Source organism: Palaemon carinicauda, chromosome 4 (genome assembly GCF_036898095.1).
Source record: "Palaemon carinicauda isolate YSFRI2023 chromosome 4, ASM3689809v2, whole genome shotgun sequence".
Lineage (NCBI taxonomy): Eukaryota > Metazoa > Arthropoda > Malacostraca > Decapoda > Palaemonidae > Palaemon > Palaemon carinicauda.
Genome location: NC_090728.1, coordinates 35,163,852 through 35,171,351, shown reverse-complemented (window position 1 = coordinate 35,171,351; position 7,500 = coordinate 35,163,852). Strand labels below are relative to the sequence as shown.

The 7,500-nt window shown below is 35.5% G+C and overlaps 1 protein-coding gene and 1 non-coding gene across 5 annotated transcripts in view; both read right to left on the bottom strand.

The window, feature by feature from the left end:
- The window catches only part of LOC137639893 (lachesin-like), a 226,947-nt gene that overhangs the window by 23,864 nt on the left and 195,583 nt on the right, over nt 1-7,500 (bottom strand). The gene's annotated exons all lie outside the window — the stretch shown is intronic.
- TRNAR-UCU (transfer RNA arginine (anticodon UCU)) lies at nt 3,386-3,458 on the bottom strand. Its single transcript has one exon. It is a non-coding gene; the product is annotated as a tRNA-Arg (tRNA).

Below are 7,500 nucleotides of genomic sequence, written 5' to 3'. Positions count from 1 at the left end.
ATATATATATATATATATATATATATATATATATATATATATATATAGATAGATATATGATTGAATAATATGCTCTATATTCCTAGAATATAGTTCGAAATTCTGATTTCACATCAACTCAGGAGTTACATATATGAATGGAAACTACTCACGATAAGTGCACCTAATTGGTCATTGATTCGAGGATATGCAATATATGCCTTTGAATCGATGCAAAACTAGGCAGTCAAATTTTCAATTAGGCTGTCTACTATTTAATTCTGCATTGATCAGAGAGCCATAGGCACAAATCTTGGTAGGATTAGAAACTTGAATGCTATTCTCCTTTGGTAGAGTGAATTCAATATCAAGAACTATACATGGATTAATAATTGACAATGTGAGAGTACGGTTATATCAGAGGGAGAGGAAAAATTGATAATATACCGCACGTTTCACACACGATCGTACACTGTATGTTTTTTTTTTTTTTTTTTTTTTTTTTTTTTTTTTTTCTATATCTGCTCTACCCCTCACTGTTCTGGGGGCTATGACTGACCGTCTAAGAGCCCCCGTCCGGAAATAAGGTCCGGGCAATCTGTGTATGTGTATGGCTGACAGTTAACAGAACCTCTTTAGGCTTGCCTTTTCATTAATTATTTTGTTATAATTTTTGTGACATTCTTTCTGGAACTTTTTGTATAAATACTTGCTATCTGTTGGAATAAAGTCAGTTACATTCACCTCGCCTCCCATTTACAACCTAACGGCCCACTCGCACAATAATAACCATGTTACGAGGAAAAAGGCTAAAAGATCATAGTAATCTCTAATGTGAATTAGCAAATCAAGCGAAGCCATTTGCTAGAATAACAAGAGAGATAGTGCTTTGGTGCTTCAGGCAGAGAAAACTACCAGAATGTGTTGAAGTTAAGTGTAAAAGAACAAAAAACATCAGTAGTAACAACCTGTGGCAAAATAAAACTACTTGGTAGAGAATTTCAAATACTTGGGATTAACTTTTAAACTAGGAAAAGGGGACTGAGGTTGAAATTCAAAGTATGATAAAAGAAGCTTGAAGCAAATGAACGGAGAAAGCTCGGGGAGTGCTTGATAAAAGACTGATAGACATATCTAAATTCAAGATCTGGTATACTTTATTCAGACCAGTGATAATATGGGGCTCAAAAACATGATTATTAAGAAAGAAAGGGGAACAGAAGCTGGAGCAAACAAAAATGACATTATGGTGGATTTTGGAATGACGTTATGTCACATGTATCACAAGTTCTCTGGTGGTAAAGATTATCGATATGATAATAGGGCCAGATTTAGATGGTATGGCCATGTATTGAGGATGGTTAGGGGAGGAATGAGTGAAGAGAAGTTGTGTGGGACAGGGTAGTTGTGGAATTTCGTATGGAACTTCTAGGGTTAGAAGGTATGATAAAATGAAGGAGGTTTTGGAGAGAAAGATTTTGGTAGAGAAAGATATTTCCAATAGAAATATCTGGTGGAGTCACATCAAAGCAACAGACCCCTTAGTTTAGGGATAAAGGTAGTCAGTACTAAGAAGAATCAAGAGTAAGCAAGTTGTATGTGTTATTGGCAAATATATATATATATATATATATATATATATATATATATATATATATATATATATATATATATATATATATATGTATATAAATATATACATATGTATACATATATATATATATATATATATATATATATATATATATATATATATATATATTATCCTCATCCTCATCATCTCCTCCTACGTCTATTGACGCAAAGGGCCTCAGTTAGATTTCGCCAGTCGTCTTTCTCTTGAACTTTTAGTTCAATACTTTTCCATTCATCATCTCCTACTTCACGTTTCATAGTTCTCAGCCATGTAGACCTGGGTCTTCCAACTCTTCTAGTCCCTTGTGGAGCCCAGCTGAATGTTTGGTAAACTAATCTCTCTTGGAGAGTGCGATATATACAATATATATATCAACTTATCCTCATCATCACCCTCATCATTAGCCATTCCTAGTCCACTGTCTGATAAAGGCCTCAGACAATGTCCCTGCACTCTCGACTGTTTATGGTCTTTCTATGCTAGCATATACCAGCAAATTTTCTTAGCTGCTCAATCCATCATCTCCTCTTCCTCCCCTTGCTTCATTTGCAGACTCTAAGGACCCATTCCGTTTTTCTTTTTGTCAATCTATTATCTGTCCTTCTCAATACATGTCTTGCCCACGTCCATTTCTTTTCCTTACTTGTTAGAATAGCCTTTACCTTAGTTTGCTATCATAACAATGTTGCTCTTTTTCTGTCTTTTAGTGTTAAACCCATGATTATTCTTTTCCTAGCCCATTGAGTTGTAACTAGCTTATTTTGTATGCTTTTAGTAAGGCTCCAAATTTCTGAAGCATAAGATAATATTGATAGAACCACCTAATTAAATATTATTCTTTTTAGAGAGAACGGCATTTTAATTTTCATAATATAATTTTATTTACCAAAAGATCTACATCCTAAACTTATCCTTATTTTAATTTCGGTCTCATGTCCTGGTGAAACATTAACTCTCTGTCCTAAGTACGCATTTTCATTAATAATCAACAGATTTATTGTTTCTGTATCTTCATTGAACATTATCTTAGCTTTACTCAAATTCATTTACAGCCCTACATTTCTGCTTTCTTTATTCACATCTTCTATCATCTTTTGCAATTCCTTACATGATTCACTAATTAGAACTAGGCCATCTGTAAATGGTATTTTTTTAAAGTATTCCCCATTAATGTTAATTCCTTCATTTTCCAAACCTGAATTTTTGAAAATTTCTTCTTGGCATGCTGTGAATAATTTGGGAGAGATGGGTTTTCCTTGTATAACTTCTTTCTCAAATGGGATTTTCTCACTATCTTATGTAGTTTTAGGATTGATGTACTTTACATATAAATATCTTCATGTGTTCTAACATAAGATTCATGGACATGGATTTCCTTTAATTCTTATGGGAAAATTAATTTTGGTTTACTAGCATTTGGTTTACGAGCGTGTTCCCGAAATGGATTAAACTCGTAAAATGAGGTACCCCTGTATATCTATCTATCTATCTATGTATCTATGTATCGCATTGCCTCTCCACTTGTAGTGTAACGTATACAGAATTTGAGTCACCAAGTAATTGTGAACTTACCTCTAACATTTTACATAAAAAATGTAAAATATGAAAAAAAAAAAATGAATGAAATATAGCCCAGGACTTTTCTTCTTCACGATAAGTAATATTTTCACGTTCTGTTAAAAATTCTGCGTAATGCGAGGATCAGTGAAGATTCTAACTGCATAACTCATTAGGTGAAAGGACAATGCCCTTGATAGATGGAAAACTACCCATCCCCGCCGGGGGTCGAACCCGGGACCTATGGATTAGAAGTCCATCGCGCTTTCCACTGCGCCACGAGGACACATCAAAATTTACTGCTAGGAATTCATGAACATCTCATAAGCTCATATCATGCAACGATCTGTGAATGATTTGAGGAATTACGGTAGATGGAGGTTCAGTATAGGATCTAACTTATCGACTGAAAACTCTCTCATGAAAATGCAGATTTTGAGCTTTCAGAAAAAAAGGTAAATCTTTAAGAGAAACAATATTTAATGTATGGATCCTAATTCAATTAATAATTGATAATTGAAACAGGAATGTGAAATAGAATTCAAATTATTCAATTCATGGTTGTTAGGAGATGTCACGGTGTATGCTCTTTCTGAGAAGGCGCACAAGTTGTTTACGTATGACTCAGACACCTGTGTGTGACTTGCGTGCGAATCTGACGAGTTATTCAAATAAGGCAGTTTGCTTGTTTTGTATAATTGACGATAATGAACGTAAATATGAATTATATTTTAAGAAATTATAATCAGAGAACAACTAATGTAAGGTTACAAATATTTTCATCTTTATTATTTTCTCATTAAGTCCTATACAATGTAATATAATGTCATTGCAAAGAGAATAATTTACTTATAAAATGTGCATCTCTCGATTTGTGCCTTTTGTAAGGAAGACGAAAATAACTGGAAAGAATCAGGTCAGCAAACGGGACTGACTGGAAACTGTTGCGTTGACGCAGGGATGGGGGGGGGGTGATAAACCCCCTTTTTATAAGGCAACTGATGAAGAGGTGACCTCCCCTTTTTACGATGCGAGTGAATAAGAAAACGACCTGGAAATGACAGACATACACCTTCCGGAGGTCAACGGTTATTGATTTCTCGAATAAACATAACAAAATTTTCATATCTCAGTCAAAAGAGAGAATCGCCAATTAGATGTGGTCATGAGGACTGCAAACCCTAAAAAAAAAAAAAAAAAAAAAAAAAAAAAAAAAAAAAAAAAAAAAGTGTTGTATGAAACTAGAAATCAATTATAATTGACGTATTTGAGGAGAGAGAGAGAGAGAGAGAGAGAGAGAGAGAGAGAGAGAGAGAGAGAGAGAGAGAGAGAGAGAGAGAGAGAGAGAGATATTTACCTTTGAAATTCATACAATGACGTCCTCACCTCAACAACACTGACTTCAGAATGGTAAGTGGTGATGCATCAACCCTGTCCCATCATAGAATAACAAGTTGCAAAAGTTTTTATCAATCGATTAAATTATAATTTTATAAATGTTTATATTCTTTTTTATCTATTTTTTTATAATAACAACGCTATTATCCCACGAGCGTGTATAAGTATAGTCTAACTTGAATACGTATTTGTTTATTCGTGAATGAGTGGTCATATTTTATTTCATATATATATATATATATATATATATATATATATATATATACACACATACATGTATATATATATATGCATATATATATATATATATATATATATATATATATATATATATATATGCATATATATACGTATATATACAGTATGTATATATATATATATATATATATATATATATATATATATATATATAAGAAGAATAGGTACATAGATAAATGGAAAGGTACATTTGAGTGGTACCCTGCTAATTTTCAATAATTATTATAGTAATGAGAATGCTAAACCACAGTTTTGCTAGACCCCATATTCCTAAGAAAAGAATAATAGAAAATTATGAGGAACAACTTATGTTAGATTACGTGTTATTACAGAGTAGATAGAAGACTAAAATAATGAAGGAAATGGTGATAAGATAATTGACCACAAGTTTATTTTATTATTATTTGGTTGAATTAAATTCTGATGGGTATAAGTTTGTAGGGGAAGATTAAGATTTTGGATGTGGGTGAAATTAATGTAAGTGAAATAACCAAACACTTGTGGCGTAGTTTTTAAGGTTCCCTATTTGCATCAACATGACAGCAGGTAATGTTTGTGGTTACAGGAGGGCAAAAAGAGGGAATGACAGCACTAAGTGGCTGGATTTTGAAAGCAAAGATTTGGCGTAAGAAAATGTGAGATTATTTTAGATACAGTTGTATGACTGATATCATTTGCAGGCACACATGATGTGAAATAAGATATGCAAACCATAAAGGAAAATGAGAGAATAACCAAAACAAAATGCAATAAAAAATAGGGGGAATAAGAAATCTTTCCTTATGGAAGCAAATGCAAAGGAAAAGGTTCATTGACTAGAGATACTGTCCGAAGTTAGAGCAGTTCTAGATTTTCCTCGAATTTTCTGTAATACAGGAGAGGCAGAGCTGAGTAATGTAAGATAAACGTCGTACATCAACACTTAGTCAATGCCGTCTCTTACTAGTCCACTACTTTATCATCTGCTCCCTCTGATATCACTCTCCACACCAGCACGCCTACGGGTACCTATGCCCACCTCATTAGTTTATATTGCTATGTCTTCCTGCCAGAACCATGCCAGATACCGATGGTTCCTACCAAGCATGGAATTTATTACTATATCAAGATGACTGGACCCCAGTGTTCGCAAGATTTTAGACATTTGGCTCCAAACCATCTCACAGCTGCTAAATGCACATTTCTTTAATGGAAAGAAAGGAGCTTTGTCACAAGGCCTCAAGACAAAGGTCATTGCCCCTGCACATCCTCCTGAAGAATGTTGGATCTCTACGCCCTTGTGGGGATTACAAGTGTCTTAGCATGCATATGGAACCAGACCATTAACCCCTACCCAACATCGCTTCCACAGTGCTAAATTACTTTCAACCATCAAGCTCTTGAAGGAGTATTATCAATTGTCCATGAACCCAGAAGACATCTCAAAGACTAACATCATCACCCCTTTGGCACATATACTTATAATTAGTACTGCTTCAGCCTTCGTAATGAAGTGTCCACATTTCTACGACTCATGGATAGCATATTAGGGGACACCCCATTCTGCATATGTTATGTAGATTATACTCTAGTATTCACCCCCTCCCACCCCTCCAAAAGAAGACTGCCTTTGTCACCCACATATTATCCTCAACCACCTGTAGTAGGATGGCCTTGCAGTCAGGTATGACAAGTGTACCTTTGGGGTGAAGGAACTTTCTTTCTTGGATTATTGCATCACTCCTGAGGGTCTTCCTCCCCTCCCAGTGAAGGTATCTGCAGTGCAGTTGTTGTCCTCGTCTTCGACCATCAAAACACTGCAGGAATTCTTGGGCGTGGTAAAATATTATCACTGGTTCTTTTCAGCCACCTTCGACAATATGGGCCCCCTCTACAACTCCCTCAAATGCAAGCCAGAAGACCTGAAGTGAAGCCCCCTTCAGGATGTGGACTTTTCTTACGCAAAGAAAATCCTATAAACTGCTACTGCTCCCACCTTTTCGGTGCCAATTACCAAGATCTTACTCTTTACAAATGGCAGTGATTTTGCTGTAGGGACGTTACTCGATTAAATGATCAATGGATCACTCTTTCCATTGCCCATCTTCAGTAAAAAAATTTCCCAGGTGGAATCCAGCCACTCTACTTTCAACTGCAAACTACTGGTGCACGGTGCATTTGGTTGTCCATCACTTCCGCTAATTCTTAAAAGGTATGTGTTTAGGCATTCACACACACCACATGCCACTTTTGGAACCTTTGTCTCTGTTTTCCAGCACCCAATCAAAGAAGACAAAGGTGAAGAGTGTGGATAGCTGAAGTCTGGAGAGCAGAAAGTGAAGACAGTTCCAGAACTTCCCCACTCCTTTACCAATTTCTAAGCCTGCCTTCTTCATCAAGAATAAACCATCTCTTCCCCAGAGTGGTGTGACACACCCAAACACCAGTCTAGTAAAATAAAAATTGGCAATGGAGTGTGAATATTTGGAGAAGGTTACTGTGACATACTAATGTACGGGTGTTGGTAAGCACAACATGCTTCACAGAAGTGAGGAAAGCTCTTTGAAGTTAACATTATCATACTTTTGCCTCTGCCCCGAGATCAAGCCTGCTTTGTTGTTACAGTCAAGCATGATGAGCAAAATCAGAGAGATAGTGACCTTTCTGAACCAAGGTCAAGTACTAGTCATCAC